This window comes from Neolamprologus multifasciatus, chromosome 15 (assembly GCF_963576455.1).
Source record: "Neolamprologus multifasciatus chromosome 15, fNeoMul1.2, whole genome shotgun sequence".
NCBI classification, from domain to species: domain Eukaryota; kingdom Metazoa; phylum Chordata; class Actinopteri; order Cichliformes; family Cichlidae; genus Neolamprologus; species Neolamprologus multifasciatus.
The window spans coordinates 11,981,197-12,000,270 of NC_140453.1; the positions used below are offsets into that span (position 1 = coordinate 11,981,197).

Genomic DNA, 19,074 nt, shown 5'->3' on the forward strand with positions numbered 1-19,074 from the left:
GGCAGATAATCCACTGTGGCGACCCCTAAAGGGAAAAGCGGATATAAGAAGAAGGAGGACACAGTAATGCATCATTTTTGCACACTTTCTAAACTTTCTTCCATCCTTTGTTCTCTTCAAAAGAGTTTAGAATTTGTTTTTGTCTCTTTTTTTGCTGGTCTTTTTTAGATTTCTTGTTTAGAAGTAAAGAGTTTTGTGATCTGATCTGGTCTGCCTGCAGCCTGTGATCCTCATACTCTATTCCAACCACCTTTACATTTCCTCATATCGTGCATCTCTCCTGCAGTTATGCCCCTACCCCACTGGGTGGTTATCAAGGCCTTGTTCTTATTCAAGCATTAAAGAGTAACAAGGGAGGTGAGGACTGACAACACTGACGCATTGTTTTGGTCTGCTTTAAATTAGTTTGGCATCTTGACAGGTGGAAAATTGGAAATGTCTAATATGACATTTTTTGCCATCCTTTCCTTCAAAACCCTGCACTGCCATCTGAAATACACAATTACTGACATGTAAGAATTCAAGCACGTTACTCTTCGATACAAACATGGCCGTGGTATTTGTTTCATTTAATCAGGAAAATTGGGAATGCTTTGAACTTGCACAGTGGTAAGGAGAAGAGAAAAATAAATGGGGAGAAAATAATTCGCCACAATGGCTTTAAGCCACGAGGTTTCTTCATAAAGAACATAGAAATATGGCAAGATTAAATTACTCCGCCTCCACCTAATAGGGAGTGAATGTGTTAATATATGCAGTGGCATTGTAAAAACAGTATTAACTCAATTAATTCTGTGTGAAAACAACATTTACAGGTACATTTAACTTCTCTTGACAAATGTTTGGCCAGTGTTGTTGAAAACCAACTGCATCATTTTTGAAAAGTCCTCGACAAGTAAAAATAAATAGACAGCATTCATCTTACCAGTAGGTACGGTTGTGTTTTCTCTGAAGATTTTTCACACCCCAAGGTGTGTACGCTGTTCTGTATTTCAAACTTCCGAAGCAAATCAAATGTCATTCAAAAGTTGTGCTCGCTAAACAATCTCTCATTTCCACACAGTAGAAATATCCTCCCCTTACTTTTGTGATTATTTCTTTTGATTTAAACCCGAAAGGTTTACATCAAAAGCTAAACTGCGTGTAATTGCACCTAGCTACAGAGCATCCATCACCGTGAGGGCTCTTAGGGCATCATGTTTGGTGGGTCAACCTTAAAAGCCTGGGATGAAGTCCTGTCCTTGCATTAGGTTGTCATGGATACTTGGCCCTAACATTCACTCTCACCGTCAGCCACCTCACCGACCTGAGAAGAAGGTTTGCTACTTAAGCCCTCATGCTGGTACTGTGTCTCCATCTCTGTGCTTGCTTGCTTGGTGCACACTGGCAAACACTTCCCCCATTTCAAGACCAGAAAGGAAGCTGTTTGGCCGAAAAGACCCAGAGAGAGAGATGAGCAAGTAAGCGCTGAGGGATTTGCATACAGTATAGTCTCGACACACATTTCACAGTCGTTACATCAAATAACTATCAAACACACACTTTTATCACCTTGAGCATGTCAATAGCGGCTTCAGAGCTTTGCCTTGTTGCGTAACAATTCTCATCCGTCTCACGCTTCATTAAATAAACAGTCTTGAGTGGCAGCCTTGAAAATATCCTGCAGGCAAACAAAGCAAGTTTGAGTGAATTTCCCTAAATAGTTGCAGTTCTGGCACTCTTTAAGAACACAGAGAGCTGTTTGGGATCATGAACGTGGTCATTAATCAGAACTGCTGCACAGAAACAAGACTAGTATTCTATATAATGCAGTGTAAATTCATTTAAATTAACTTTCCTCTCCCTCCAGCTTTGGTTGCAAGGAGAGGAGGCTTTATGTAGATCGCATCCGTATATGCTGGTGAAAAAAAAACAACCTTGGTCATTAAACAGTTATTCTTGTTTTATGTAAAAGCTCACATTAGGTGATTTGTTCACTGACTTCTGTTTAAGCAAATTAGGGGAAACCCAGTTGCTTTCTGTTGCAAAGAGGATTTTTTTTTTTCTTTGGTCTCTAATAGTAGCTTCATCGCCTCCATTCTAAGAAAATATTGTCTCTTCTGCAAAATCATTATTAACATTGGATTGGTGTGATTTGTAGACAACAACAGCCCTTTCATGACTGCAATTTCTGAGAGCTTACTGGAGTTTAATTTGAAAGATTAATGGTTGTATAACTAATTATGTGAGGTTGCGTAGAAAAGTAATCACCACAGGAAAACTGCATACATATTCATTAAGGCCCATCAGAAAGTTAGTTACGGGAACTCTGAAAGTACTTTAGGATAGTTTCTAAAATGAAGATAACTGTATATGGGATAATGTAATCTCTGCACAGGAAACTGGGGGAAGACAAGGGTGGTATCTACAAGGGTGTGTTAGAGCCATTGTTGAGAAAAGATAAATAAATAAAGGAGGCAGTGGTAATATTGTGGAGGGAGAAAACTCACAGATTTAAGCAAGAAAGATACGAAAACAATTCTGACGCTTCCTGAGATTAAAGTGGTAAATGTATCCAAAAAAGCTAGTAATATTCTCTAAAACCACATACTTCACTTTTCAAATGCAGTTCGTAGAAAGATTCGTGTTAAGGATGGTCACTGTGTTTGCATCATAGTGACGTGAGACTGGCTTTATCTATTTGCATGGAGCTCAAAAAGAGAAATCGACTCAGGAGTTCGCCATAAAAGTGTTCCTGGTTTGAGATCTGTAATGTGGGGGTAGGGAAGATGTTAGGCACTGATTGCCAGGAGGCAAGGAGACAAAAGATCGAGAGGGAGGAAATGAAGAGATGTACGAGTGAGAAGAGTGGGCTGATTTAATAGCGATTGTGCTCGGTCCCGAAGCTGTCGGCCAATTCCATCTAAATGAAGATTCTGATATCTGGCACAAGTTTCGAAATAGAAAGTAGGAAGAGTGAAAGAAGGAAATACATTTGCAAAGGCACACTAGTGACAAAAGAAGTTGGAAAGTCTTTACATAATATTCAGATGACTGTAATTGCTAGAAATCCCTAAATAGCCAGGCAATCATATTAATGTTGACATGTGTATCACCTAGATCTGTTATTCTCAGAAGGTAAGCAAAATCACAAACACAAAGGCACTTAAATCTACATCTACAAGCTCAGGATCTTCCCTTTCCAACTTTACTGTTATAAGTTTGTTGTAATCAGTATGCCCACTTGTGTTTAATTACTTCTGCTCGCTATAAATACATTCATTTTTGTTTTTATTTACACACAGAAAGTCTTTTTAAGCTTCTCTGATTGAAACGCTCTGCTGTCCTAGTAATCTTAGTAACAACCACAGAGCTTAAATGTTCCTCTTTGTTGCCAGTATTTTAGCATCCCTTCCACCTGTGTCGTTCTGTTTTCAGCCTTCTTAGGATGTGATGGCTAAGGCTTGCAGTGATTGCATCAGGCTTCAGTATCTATCTAGTGGCCATTTTCATCAACAGAGCACAATAGATGAGAGTGTTGATACTGAGTGTCCAAAGAAGGTGAGCGTCTGTCTCATTTTTTATCAGCATCCAGTTCCCATAGCTAATACACCACTTTAGACAACAGCTCGAAGAATTTCTCTAATCACTGCTATCAAATGTAACAGAGGAGATGTGTGTGTGGGTGTGACCCACATAGTATAGGATTGTCTTTCCTTTATGATGTCTAAAGCCACATATCAATATTAAAGGTGATTTGCATGAAGAATCAGGATTTTTTACAATTCTAATGACCTTGAAAGTCAATATTTGGTATGACCACCTTTATTCTTCAAAGAAGTATCTTTTCTCTTCCTGACATTTCTTTTAGTAGTCTTCAGGAATATTTTTCCAGTTTTCCAATCCATGACTGACAGTGCTCCACTCTCTATTTTTTTCTATGCAGGTTTGTTTTTACTGCATTGGCAGTGTTTTTGGCATGACTGTCAGGCTGAAAAATAAAGCTGTTGCCATTCAAATACTTTCCAGATGAAACTCCGTGGTTGATCAAAATCATGATGGTACTTTTCTGCATTTATAATTCCATCAGTTGTGACAAGATACCAAACATCACTTGTTGAGATGCAGCTAAAAACAATGACAGAGGCTCCACCACGTTCTACAAATGGCTGGAAACACCCACTGATGTACCTCTCTCCTGACCTCCTCTGTAGATATTAAACGTTGAACCAGGGATTTTGAATATGGATTCGTCAATCCATAAGACTGCGACTGATTTTCAGTCCTATTCTTGTGTAACTTGGTGTAGCTCAGCCTTTTTCCCCCCCCAGTTTTCCTTCCTTAGGAATGGCTTCTTGACAACCACCCTTCCACTGACACCATTTCTGATGAGCAGATGAGTGGATGATCAGCAGTAGGGTCGATGCATCTCTGAGGTCCTGTTTCATGTTTTTGCTCGTTTTTTTTCCTGTATCTTTAGATATTGTTCATCTGCTGTAGATAGTCTTTTAGGCCTCCCACTTCTTCTTGTCCAGCTGCACACTGCACAGCAACGTGTTCAGCTAATAGCTCTTTGCTTTGCACTTTCTTGGTGCAAAAAAAAGATTTTATGCCTGTCAAACTGTGTTATCTTTGGAATTTTTCATACAATCAACTAAAAATATGTGAAGAGAAAAAAATGTGTTTTTGTGACAGGCTTCTAGTAACACAGTACCGAATGATACAGTTTAAAATTGGTTCTGTGCTAAGTTGTAGTTATATGTGGACACAACAGTGGTTGACAGACACAACACCCCAAGCTTGGAAAAGTATTGCTCAAGACCAGTGTTGGGAAGGTTACTTTTAAAATGTATTCCACTACAGATTACAGAATACGTGGCCCAAAATGTTGTTCGTAATGCATTCCGCTAAGTTACTCAATGTGAGTAACGTATTCTGAATACTTTGGATTACTTGATATATTGTAATGCTTCCTACAAAAACGTGCATGTACTATTGTGCTGTGATTTATTATAATTACTGAAGGTTACTCGCCACCAAGCTAACATTGTTAGCTGGCGTTAGCTGAGCTTGGTTCATAGACTGCAGCTAGCAGGTTGTAATGCAGCCTTCAGTAATAGTAATAAATCACACAGCAACAGTACATCAAAGACTCTGAAGTGGTACATAACCCAGGTAGCTACCACAACTAAAACAAGGTAGTTGCAGGAGGCTAATGTTAGTCTTTTTTAAAAAGAACTCACTTCCAGATGTTTCTTTAGGTTGGAGCTGGAATCTTTTGGCTGAGAACAGCTTGGTTGCTGGCAAACAGAGTTTGCATTGCACGCTCAGATTTCGCCCAATCCCTTTCTTCTTTAAATGTGAAGTGGTGTCGGAATTTCCAAGTAAGAAATGCATTCCTGTCCATGCACTGCTGGCTCTAGGTCCATAGTGGAACTGACGCCGCTAACATTAACAGGACGCTTACCGTATTTCCCGGACTACAAAGCGCACCCGAATATTAGCTGCACAAGCTAAAATCAGGGGAAAATCCTGTTTTGTACATACATTAGCCGCACCTGACTAAAAGCCGCAGGTGTTTCAATGTTGACTTATCATATGTAAGAGAATATGCACAAAGAGAATTGTCAGGAAAGAGATGGCTGTTTGGAGACACACCCCTTTTATTAATATTTTGAAAAACGAGTTATGGGTACATATTTGCATAACTTTTTAGGTATATGTACAAGCAGCGAAACATGTACTGTGCTTTATAAATGAGTAACAAATGTAGTACATAACAATAACCTACAGCACACCAGAAAAATAGATTCGGACTACCTTTTAGGCTCAGGTGCAGTGACACGGCTTTAACAAGAAGAAAAGTCAGTCATTCACCACCATCTTTCTCTTCTTCCTGCGCACTAAAACCACCAAAGTCCTCTTCTCCAGTGTCGGATACGAACAGGCTCAGGATGGCTACGTCATCCACTCTCAGCTCCTTTCCTTCGTTGTCACTTTCAAAACCAAAGAAATCCTCGTTGTCACTGTTGGAGTCGAACACCCTCTGAAGGGCCGTGGCAGTGTCCTCCTCTCCATCATGCAGCAGTCCAGCCCTTCGAAATCCGTTGGTGATCATGGATGTTTTCACACTTTTCCACGCTGTCAGATTCCACCGGTGGAGTTGAGCATAACTTGCTTTTCGCAAGTTTATCGCCGCTCGTCATCCACGCCTCCCGCTGAAGGCGTAGCGCTACTTTGAAGTTTGTTTTTCGCGCTACTTGTACGGCACTATGTTGCCTGGCGGATGGACATGTGACCAACATACCACTCTTGAATCCCGATACTGTGTGTCTGATCACATGCCCTTCCGCCAGGCAACATAGTGCTGTACAACAGCGGAACAAATAAAACAAATCGTATTACGATATGACAAAAATCATGGACAATCCATAGAAAAGCCGCACCTGACTAAAAGCCGCAGGGTTCAAAGCTTGTGCAAAAAGTAGCGACTTATAGCCCGACAATTACGGTACATTAGAGACTCTTATTGTGTGTTTAGTTTGGGTTTCTGGCAATGCGTAACATTAAAGAGGGGATAGCCTAACATATAAAACAGGAAAAGACCGCAGTGTAATCCATTTATTTCAACAAGGTAACTGTATTTTAATTATCACCTTTTTAAACAGTAACTGTAACGGAATATAGTTACTCATATTTTCTGTTTTAAATACGTAACGTAATTCTGTTATTCCCAACCCTGCTCAAGACCAGATTTTTTTTTAAATTACAGGAAAATCTGTCTCCTTGAAAACAAAATATAAAGAAAAGAAAGGTGGCTTCAGACTTTTGCAAAATATGCTAAGCTGTCCCCTGCAGTCATGAATGCATGACTGTGTGCTGTCTCTATCTTTTAGCAATGAGCACGGGGGAATAAATGAGCTGAGAGGCACCAGAGCTCATGCTTTGTGATTTAGAAAACGCAAAACTGGTCATACATCATAGTCACTCTATAGAGCTGCTGGTGACCCGTGAAATGTCAAAAAGCTGACAACTAAAAATCACCCACTGTGCTGCAAACTAACGTATAAACATATTTGTCAAGATCAGGCACCTGAGACATGTTTAAGATGTTGAGTTGAGCACATTGCTACTTTGTACCATATAATGTATATTTATAATTTTGTTGTGTTTGATAAGAGATGATTATTCATCCCATATTTGGGAGGATCTTTAGCCCAGTGATGTGCAGGATGACTGTCCATTGCATGCTGGGATGAGGGTCCTGTGGGTCTCTGCACATCACGCTTGATGTTCAATCTGAATGTGATTTGGGGGACTTGGAGATCAACACCCCGGGGGTCTGTGTGTGTCAAATTAACATCCACGTTAAAACCAGAGCCGAATGTTATTTTCTTCGCCTGTCAGTGGACTTACTGTTGTTGCTGATCAGTGTACTAAAGTAACCCTTCAAACTTTGAAGTAGTTAAACTGAAGGAAAGTTAAACTTTGAAGCAGACAGAAGCATCTCACTCAGACTGATAATATACAAATTAGATGAAAATTGACTTCACAATCTCTGCATCAAGATTTTTTTTAAATTTTAGAGCAGATATATTATGTCAAACATGAGGAGCAGCAGTAAAATCTTCTCCTAGATAATGTGTTTTTTAGATGATAAATTGCCTGTAATTTGGTTATTAGTTTTCAGCAGCTTGTGAGCCTGACAAGAATCAAGTACAACCATTTATTATGGACATAGGGAAATTATGTTTAATGAAATATTTGACGCAATAGCTGACTTTTTCTCTCAAGAGCTGTTTTATCAGAATGTAATTTCAAATAGTGGGACTATGATAAATAATAATAATGAATAGATGGAAGAAACCCTGTGGAAGAATACATTTTTGTATCTTTACACTTTATTGCTCTTCAAAGCTGTTTTTTACCTTCAAAATAAAGGAAAGATAGACCAATTCACTGCAGGTCCAGATGACAGAAATATAATGAAATACCTCAAGTGTAGTCTGAAGTTGTTTTTTCCTGAGTGCAGCCTGAATCCAATTTTCAATATTCCCTCCATGGTCTACCAACTCCATTGTAACATGCTCCTTTTACAGCATTGGTATTTTGGGTATATGGGTGGTCTCCTGTGTGTGTGTGTGTGTGTGTGTGTGTGTGTGTGTGTGTGTGTGTGTGTGTGTGTGTGTGTGTGTGTGTGATGCCCATTACTATTTACTTCTTAAATTAAATTTGTGAACATAATTTCCTAACTAATGTTCGACATGGGACAGGGAATTGTTATTGTTGGGTATTGCCACTACACTTACTGAGGACTTTAAAAAAAGACTAACCACTCTCATTAGAAATGTGTCTCTTCCACCTGATAGGATACATCCAATTGGAAAATATCATATAGGGATAATATTTAAGATGCTTTAGCTCGCCCTCCATTACTGCACATCTGCAAACCACATTGCAACCCACCACCAACCTCATTTTTACTGTGTGCTTAATTAACTGGTGTCACAATTGATATTGATGCTCTTTCTTCTGTCATGGGGTAAGGACAGAAACATCCCAGATGTTTTCTTTTGAAAATAAGGGACTTGCATTTTTGTCACATACTGGCTGATTGGATTATAGTATATATTAGAGGGTACCCAGGTGTTCATAAACAAATTCTCAGTGAGGGTGTACATGCTGTGAAACTAAAGCTTTAAAAAAAATGGAACAATTCTTTTTGCTTTGGGCAATATTTATCATAGCAATTGTAGGAATGTTTAGCTTATTTTAGAGTTTAGGAATGTGTTAGATAGGATATAGAATTGTGAGACACTGACACTGCCCTGGATATAAATAAAGGCCTGACTGTGTCATGAACTTAGGAGTAGATTTTAGGAGACCCTCCCCCAGTTGAACTGTGAAAGTAAGACAAAGAGGAGTTAATGCTGAGTGGAAATTCCCAGAGGATACCTGGGTGGGGGTCTCAACATTTGTAACTGGATAACTGTGGTCTGGAAGGGAGATGGACTTTTATGACCGGCAGGGAGTCACGTCCACTCACACATACACACAGGTACGCGCATACACTCAGTCACTCACGTGCACTCACATAGACATACGGATACGCGCACACACAGGCACTCACGTACTCGTGCATACACACACAGACACACAGAGTTTGCAGCACACCATGGGGGTTTTATGATGGGGTCGCTCCTATAAAGCTGGCTATAACTAACAAAGGGGTGAAGATTTTGCAGAGGGACATCGGCCTCGTCTTCCCTTCTAGAAGTGCATGCTTAAATAAAGATGAATAAAGGTTTTGTGAAATGACTACTGAGTTCTGGTGCCGTCTCTGGATGCCTCGACGAATAAAAGAACCGGGGTAAAACTGATTTCGCAACACAATTCATTCAACAAAACAAAGAAAAGGATTGAGAAGCTGGAATCCCAAAATATCATCCTTGAATTTATTTGTTGCTTGGAGGAAGGTCACCATATTAATGCAAGCATTTGGCACAGCATGAGGCTGGGATGGTTTGTTTTGTTTTTGTCTAGTTAATTATTTATTTTTTATTCATTCATTTTTCAGACTTTGATTTCTAGCACAAAACAACCAGCCAATATAGATTACTCAGTTCAAGATCCTGCTAATTGCATTTACTTTTGGCTGTTACACTTGGCTCTTTACAATAAGTATTACACAGACCTGAGGCAACCCACCAGGAACAACAAAACAAACCAGGAGCAAAGGAGCATCTTGTTATGACAGGGGAAAAAATTACCTTACAACAGGAGTAAGACTAATACTCTTATCTTGTACATTTTTCTATATATTCCAGCTGGTTCCAGCAGTTAAACACAGGAATGAAAACGTAATTGTCTTTGGGTTTTTCTTTTCTTTCACTCTATCCGTTTTGTATGATTGGTTTTTTGCTTCCTGTTTGATTTATGTTCAGAGTATTCTGCTTTTACCTGCCTGTCAAACTCTTCATAAAAATTTTTTTCATCATTATTATTATTATTATTATGAGTGGTTGACATATAGTCTGAATAGGAGTGTTCACCGGCACTATACAACAGCTAAACCTTGGAGGAGAAGAAAAAGCTTCAGATATAGTCTTTAGAAAAAAGACATTTCAAAAGAAAGACAATTTAACTTCTGTAAAGTTCAATATTGTTAAGATCCAAATGCTTTGAATACTTGCTTTAAAATCCTTTAAGGAAAATAACGAGGTGGAAAAAAATCAAACACAAATATTTGTGCCTTCTCTCGGTCTGCAAAAACCAGAACGATAACGGCCTACATGCGCAGCCTGTTAAAATGTGCTGCCAGTTTTAATGCTTCCATATTTTAACATTTACATTCCTCTAAAGGATGTGATAAAGAAATTTATTTTGGCAGACGGTCTACGTCTTGGCATCTGGGACAAATCACCCCTCGGTGCATCCTATCAGTCAGAGCTCTGCGGCAATGCATATTCCTGATGTCTTTGTCAAGCCTGTTGTTTATCCCCAGGCTCTTTAAATACTCAATCATGTTCTGCAGCAACCAGGGTGGAAGAGAAAAAATAGATATGACAAATCATATTTTATGGTTTCCAACAAGGAAATCAGACCCAATTCTGAAGATGTTCCAGGAATTGATGTTGGATGCCGCTGTTATACTGGCAGTAGACATCTCGTATCTTTCCTTTTAATGAGAGGACATCGGCTCATGCACCACAGTGAAAGCAAACAGCAGGAATCTGAAGCCAGCGAGGCACTGATCTGGCAAGCTTAAGCAATGGTTGCTCGCCATTATCAGCGGAAAACCATATTTATCTCATATCGTCGCGGACTGGATCCAGAGTTGACTTTTTTTCCAACAAATTCTTATGCTATCTGTGTCGAGCAATTCTGTGATGTTAAATTTAATCAGAATCAAAATCAGGAAAATCACACAAAGCCGGCCAGTCTCTCAGTTCTAATATGGAGAAAATCTGTTGCTTTATATCTTATTGATATACAATGAATATACATGTTGGCTTTGTTCACATATTCAGCCTTTTACATCAGTCTTAATGTTTTTTCTGACTGCTTGAAGCCATGTGTGCATGTGATTTTTAATAATGTCGTAGTTATTCATGTTACTTTCTTCCTAGACTAATAAGCGTCACGTTTGTATCATCTCAGCTTCCATACAGCTTCCTCCATATCCTGTTTTTTCCATTCCATTGTGTATGTCTGTTTCTCTGTCCTTATACCTCTCTCTCTAGTAAGCTTTTTCCTGTTTGACTTTGATGTTTGTGTCTCTGCTGCTTTGTGAGTTTTCCTTCCTTTGTGATTGCCTACTTTCACCTGTTTCCCCTCAGTCTGTTAGTCCCTTTGTATTTACCTTTCTGTCCTTATCCGTCATCTGTCTTTGTGTGTTTGTGCACTTCATTAGGTCTCATCTCCTGTGTTTTTTTTTTTTTTTTGTCACTTTATGTTTCCCTCTTTGTTCATACGTGGCCCTGCTGGATTTTTTTTTCTCTTTGAGTTTTTTGCGTTGCGTTGTTCTTATTATTGTTTGCTGGATGCAGTCTGTTTTATCCCGGGCTCCCCAGCTGCCTTTAGTGATCCTGCCAAGCCCAGCTCACTTCGGTTATTACTTCCAGTAAGTTTATTAAAGTTATCTTTTGTGTCCTCCACCTTGAGAGTAAAACTTGTCCACTTGTGTGGTATCCATCCGTTATACAGTACACATCTTGGATACATGCAATCACATCCATTCAAAGCTATTTTTCAATAATGATTTTTATTATCTTTGACTATTTATACTCCAAGCCAAAGTAAGCATTTCCTTCAATTATAAAAGAAACACAAATTACTCAACTAACACAAGAAGAACTTAAAATTCCCACATAAATACACCAGATTACTTGTAAATGTACTTTTTTTTTTTTTTTTAAATTAACATTTTAGAAACTAAACGAAATCACAACTCGTAAAAATAAAACTTAAAAACAATTCTCCAGTTTGCGCACAAAGAAGGAGAAATGAACACAGGCCAGTAATATAAAAAAGTAGAGTGAAGGCTACTGCTAATTGTTCCACAAGTGTCTGATTATGAACGTGCATGAGCCGTCTCCCCAACCATGGAGTAATCAAAGCAGACGTGAACGTGTTAGCATCCTCATAGCGCCTCTTTGTTCCAGGACAGTGGCTCTGCTCTCGCCCTCAGGCCACGAGCAGGATCTCTTTATTCCGCTTGGATCCTCTTCTCTTTGCAGGCAGCTGCCACCCTACTTGGGTTTCTCATTCTTTGCCTACAATCGCCCTCTCTGCTTAAAGCCTGTGCCACTTTCATCAGAGGGCAATTTGAATCCATTCCACCTTGAATAATTGCACAGGTCAAAGCTCAGTGCGGAGGTGCAGAGTTTGAAAATGGTTTGACATGCGTCTTTGGCTTCAGCTTCAAATATCGAGGTAAATTGGTTCATTTGGAATTGCTGCATGTGGCAGATAGGGTCTCGGTCTGGATATAAATGACACATTGATTTTTCCGTCTTCCAAAGTATTTCTCGTCAACTCGTGAATAAGGTGTCTGGTTAGTATTCAGTTTGAGCACCTCGTGCAGTAATTGAACCTGTATTACCCCTGTTACATCACCAAGGCCCATTTAACATTATTCAAGCAGGCATGCAACTCATTATTGTATCCAAAGGAGAGAATGTGGAAAACGGAGAAGCATGAAGAGGTGCGTCGTATTTATCATGAATACAATGGACAGGAACAGAGAAAGCGTGCGAGTGAAAAATCAAACTTGTTATGAATTCTGCACCAGGTAGCAGATTCACCAGAACGTTCTGTAAGTCAAGACAACCCTCATTAGAGCGCTCTTCCTATTATCATTAGCCGGGTGAATATGTGGCTGTGCGCTTGTTAGGCGACCCTGTGTCCATTTGTCAAGAATTAACAAGTAGCTGTGTTCATTACAAGTAGATGAGCTCTGGGAAGGAGGTTAAGTGATGAGTGCAGAGGTTATCCCCTTCACACACCCAGACAAGGTGCTCAGTGTGAAATGTCAGACAAGCGCACGTCTGTCTTGTTTCTTTTCGGTTTCACTCGGTTATTACTGCAACACGTTGCTCCAATTTACTATGACAGGATTAGCGGTGATTCCGATTTACGACGTCATGCAAAAAGTAACAGGAGCAGACAAGAAGCGGGGTCATGAAGAAATGCCGTGATTCTTTGCAGGTCTTTTAAGTCGTACTTACTGCCCAGCTTTGGTGCTGCTTATAGAGACATAAACTCCTCTCTTCTGTATAATCAGAACCTCCAGACACTTCCTGCGTGAAATGTTTTCTTTGGTTCCTCATTTTGTGCTTGTCAGTGTTTACAACCAAAGCTGTACCTGCCCACTTCCTATCCCAGGCTGCTTGTGTATTCATCAGCGAAAGGCCCAGGCTACCTCTTTTCATCACTGACATTGTACTTGCAAACTTCTGCGTGTTCCAGCTGTGACTGCATAGCGGACAGGATGCATTTATGGTTTTCAGTTTGAGGCATGTGTATGCGCGAGTGTGTACATTGTGTTGTGTTTGTTGTGAGGGAAGAGGAGGAAAAGGGCAAGGTTCGGGGAAATCCAATAGCTGTGCTGGTAGTAAATGACCTTTACAATAAATGCATTCCTTTTCTCAGGGCAGGCAGGGATAAGCAATTCAGCCAGTCAGTTGCAATGAAGCAAACTTAAAATTTAACTTTAAATCTACTTTTACTCTCTAGGAAAACATGAACTTGGGGCACCAGGAAATTTCTGTGCAGCCAGGCCTGAACACTATGCATGTGCAGTCTGTGGGCCAAAATAATGCAAAAATACTACATTTCCTGGCCTAGTGAACTATAACTACTGGTTTTCATTGTACAGAGTGACAAAGAAAATTAGAATTGTAGGTGCACCCCCATTATGTTTGTCCTCAGAATTAAAGTTTGAAAGTTTGATTCTGTGAATACAAGGAGTTGGTGTTAGAGTAGGGTTAATATTCCTAAGGGTGGCTACATGCAGAAAATTGTCCTTTTTGGAGAGTAGGAAAAATAACATGTGATCATCAAATCATTTAAAAAGCTATATTGTAGGGCTGCACGATTAATCCTTAGAAAATCGCGATCTCGATTCATACTTATGTGCGATCTCATTTCCAAAGGACAACGATTTATAAAAAAAAAAAAAAAAAAAGACGACAACGATTGTACCGCATTTTGATCCGGGATGTAATCTGCATGAAAACAAGCGCTCACTCTTCCTGCTCAATAAATGACAAGGGCGGAGCCTTATACCACGTGATACAGAAGCTGTGCCGTGTGATGCTAAAATTGGCAGGGAAAAAAAAACGGAGAACACGTCAGGGATGACGAGAAAGTGACTGGAGAAAATCCGTCCCGGTCAACCACCCAAACATCAATAACGGGAATCTTATACAGCGCTTCCCTATACACGTCGAACTTCCGCAGGCACAAAGAAATTACGGAGGCTATTACTTATCACCTGACCAAAGATATGGCTCCCATCAACACTGTGCAAAACGAGGGATTTAGGAAAATGATCAACACCCTAGACAAACGCTACGCAGTGCCGTCCCGCAACTATTTTTCTATTGTTGCACTACCTGCTCTAAACACCCAGTGTCGAGTAACGGTGGAGACGGAATTTCAAGCAGTACAACATTTTGCAGCAACCACAAAACGTGAGACATTTGTTGTTTTTATGTTTATTTATTGTTTTTATGTTCAGTCTCAACTTTTACGAAGTTGATGTGCAGTTAATAAGTGCAATAAATATTTATATTGGAAAAGGAAATCGTGACAGAATCGTGATCTCAATTCTAAGTCAAAAAATCGTGATTCTCATTTTATGCAAAATCGTGCAGCCCTACTATATTGGTTTTAGTTTTTTTGTTTTTTTTACTTTCAGGTCAATAAGACTATTTTCCCCCACCTACACTTACCTTTTTAATCCCTTAGTTTGTAGAAAATACCAATAAAAGGCACACTGATGATGACGAGACGTAATAACTTGCGTATGTGTCATATGCTTTGATAAAAGTTACACAGAACGCCTCAGTAACAAATATTAGCTGTTACACTTGACAAAAGCTTAGGTCATTATTGACTCAACCACTTTGGCAAACTGCAGCAGCAGCTTGCTGGCACTTAATGTTCCTCCCGCATCATTTCTCAGAAGACTGTTTTAGCACAATATGGATCGGTAGGTGTGAAAGCATCCCTAAAATGATTCATACAGTGGGTGGAACTAACTTTTATTTAGAGCTAGAGGGGAAAAGGACATCTGTGAGGATGAGAGCACTTTATTAGAGCATGGTTTGGGCATTGTAATTTAGTCGTGCTCTTACCAGTGGTTCCTGTTTGCAGCGAAAATACTTCATCCTATTTGCGAAACCTTTACCAGCCATTATTTTGCCGCCTCGCTTCATCTCAGTGGAGACACAAAGTGAAGGCGGGTGGCTGTTTGGCCCAGGCTGACAAAATCTCATTAAATTGTCCAAAAGTGGCATTGGTAACCTATTTGTGGCTGTTAATGGGGTGGATGCCGGCTGTTGTTGTATCCGGCCTTTAGTGGTTGTTGCGGGTTTGAGAAATGCCATTATCGGCCACTGTAATGTCTAGAGCGAGTGCTCCAAAGCAATTGTAATAAATAGCTCTATCCCGTCTTCACAGGGCAATAGTAGGTGGATGAGACAAAAGACCAATCACATTGCATTGTTTATTTCCCTCATGTGGCCTATAGGATGACTGATGACTCAGACACAGTAGATAGATGTAATTAAAAATATGCAAGTTTCATTTGTGCCACTTAAGTCTAATTTAATATGTTCATAATTTCAACCATAACAGTGGCAGAAATCCAATTTCAATCACTTATTCATGACATCTAATGGAAGCAATCTGTCTGACTCTAAAGTGGTTAAAGTGACTATTTGGGCTTCGTGCGAGGATGAATTAAACAAACATGATGCTCTTTTCACAAACTCACTACTGTATTAAACACGTCTGCGTTGGTTTTCTTTCAGTTCCTTAAACTCTAAAGTAATAACAAAGCTTCAAGCCATTTATTTGAGTTTAAACAATTCACGGTGGCTTTTAACCTCAACCTGTTTCTGCATGCCTTTTTTTTTTTTTTTTTATAACAGGCAGTGGCATTTTTAATGGAAATGAGAGGAAACAATCAACGCAGCTATTTTGGCAGCAAACCAGCCTCTGTGCTGGGTGATTGCATAAAATACATTTGAAAAGATTCTTTGTTTTAGAGGATGAAAATGTCACAAAGAAAAGTCAATGTGCACCGTGCAAATTGCCTTGACCTTCAATAAAATTCAGTGCCTTTTATCCATTTAATAGTAACAGGTGTGTGCAGGGTGGACTATACTGAAAACACTATGGGTGAGACTCCTACTTTAGACTTGTCCTATGGGAAGTGTTAGCCACTGATACTATATAAACATATTGGAGCCCTATAACGAAGGTGGCACAGCCTGTTAAATATAAATGAGGACATCAACATAAGTAATAGGTATAAATAATTAAAAGTATTTACTGCTACAGTGTAGGCTGTTATTTGGGACTCTAATAAGACACTAATAAGACCATGTTTTATTGCATCAGTGAAGTTATGGAGCTAATAGTAATAGAAATTTATGAGAGGTTGGTAAAGTCAGCTCAGAATGAGGCAGTCTTCTTCTCTTTCCTTTTTTCAGACCTGTAAACAAATACAAAACTGGAAATGCAAAGTAAACAAATGTTCACTCTCATATCAAATATTCATTCAGAGTCGCAGATCCGTGACCTCTGTCTTATAGTGTTTTTGTGTAGTTGTGTTTTTGTTAATATTTTATGAACTTTCAATATTGAAATTATTGTAATTATTATTGATTGTTGTTAGTTTGACTCCTTTTTTGATTTCATCATTGTATTAGTGTCGGGGGGTTTCTAAATTTAAGATTGACTTTCAGTTTTGAGCTTTTCTTCTTCGCTGTTCATTCCTCTGTCTTGTGTTTCGGTGTCAGTGCCTTTGTCCTCCTGGGCTCATTAAAATCTGCCATCTTGTTCAGTGTTAGTGTCCATGTTTCATCTGGGTGCTATTGTGCACTTGTCTCTCTTTTGTTTGCTCTTTTGAAGGTTGGTTTTTGTTTCGTGCTTTTTGGAGTTTCACTTCCTCCTTTGTAATTATCCTGATTGTTTTCAAGTGTGTGTAATTACTTCCAGTTGTGTCTCATTGCCCTCCTGTTTCTCAGTCCCAATCAGCCCTCAGCGTATTGAGGCTATGCAGACACATGAGACGTTCACTTGTCTGCCATTCTGAGCGTGCAAATAAGGCCCCAGTGGTTGCTGTTGGTTGGTGGCTTTTGCTGGGAAAATAAATTTTTTTTAAACTGCCCAAGTCCCAGTTAGGCAGGCCTAGAGACCAGTCAGTGGCCCCCAGTCTCCAAGCGGTAGTTGAATTGCATCCAATATGGCAGACCAATCTAAAGTGGTGTTTGCGTGATATCACGAGAGAAACTTCAGTCGGTTGTCTTCTTTTTGTTCTTTTTCAAGCTTCTGTTTTCACTCCCATGGTTGGGAATATAAAGGGAACGTGTAACCACTCACTGTAGTAATGATCTAATGTCCTTGTTAGTGTGTGTTGGAAACACGAGTACACACTCTCAGCCATTATGTTTTGTGTTGTTTTTTTGTCTGCTGTCAGCCCTAAATAAAACCTGAAAAGCTCGGGAAACTGTAACAGAGTTATCTATAGCCTCCCACAGGAGAGAAATTAGCCTATTTTTCATGCTGTGTCTCTACTCTGCTATCGTGGATTACCAGCATTAGCGTGGACAGTCATGATAAGCTATTTCAAACCTGAGGTTTTCCAAAAGGTAACCCAGACAAATGGCTTTCAAAACAGAGGAATGGTTTTCTATGAATACCACAGACTAAGAACTGTGGGTCTTCATTGCTACACACCTCACATATAACTTTATCTCCAAATGCCATGGTCAAGTGCATCATTTGTGTACCTCCAGTAGTAGCTTTTAGTAGTAACTTGAGGCTGTAATTCCTGCTAAAGCTGCTTTGAGCAAAGGCAGTGAGTACTCATATACATTTTATATTTTATTTTTTTTAATTTTTAATCTTTATTTTAACTTTCTGGATAGATTGTATCTATTTGTACTACTTAAATTGTTCAAGTATTTAATCTGGTATCCAGTTACCGGATATAGTGTGGCAGTTTTGTGCTGTGTGACAGCAAAATTCCCACTTTCTGTTCTTTTATTGATTATAATTTTACCTAACGCAAAAAAGCTGAATGTCCCCTTTCAACATTACTTCAAATACTTGTGTGATTAAGGCAAATTTACTCCTGGTATCCTATCATTATATGCGCCAAACCAAGAATAAATGTGCCAAATATGTAAATAAATTATCATTGCAATGTTTGCAATTTTTTTTTTTCCTTTCATTTTTAAATAAAATAGCAGTCCAGCATCATGAGAGCCTGAAATGGCTACATTGCAGATAAATTGTCCATTAAGGCAAAGAGGCAGGGGAATCTAAAAAGGATAAAGTGATGTAATCCGGCATTCTTCCACTGGAGTAAATTGGACTGTTAAGGGAAGCCAGTGGTACCGAATGTCCCCAATTGAAAGGGCTGCCACTGCCATATACACTTGTATTGTGGGCCCTAAAATGGATCTGTTATACTGCGACTGTCCTATCCTTGAAACACTATTAGCTAATCAGCCTAATCTCCTGTTTTTCAAAGTGATAAACTGAATTCTTTCCCAAACAGGAAACAGATTTTCTCTCCAGATAAGTGTGCCATTATATAAATGGCCTGTATTTGTATAGCGCTTTTACTAGTCCCGCCAAGGGACCCCAAAGCGCTTTTACACGTCCAGTCATCCACCCATTCAATCTCACATTCACACACTGGTGGAGGCAAGCTACAGTTGTAGCCACAGCTGCCCTGGGGCAGACTGACAGAAGCGAGGCTGCCATATCGCGCCATCGGCCCTTCTGGCCAACACCAGTAGGCGGTAGGTGAAGTGTCTTGCCCAAGGACACAACAACCGAGACTGTCCGAGC

The 19,074-nt window shown here is 39.6% G+C and overlaps 1 long non-coding RNA gene across 1 annotated transcript in view; it reads right to left on the minus strand.

Moving 5' to 3' along the window:
- Positions 1-460: 460 nt before the first annotated feature.
- LOC146501676 (uncharacterized) overlaps positions 461-19,074 on the minus strand; it is a 28,625-nt gene continuing 10,011 nt past the window's right edge. The window contains exon 2 of the long non-coding RNA XR_014869357.1: positions 461-18,823. This is a non-coding gene — a long non-coding RNA (uncharacterized LOC146501676). The remainder of the gene's footprint in view (positions 18,824-19,074) is intronic.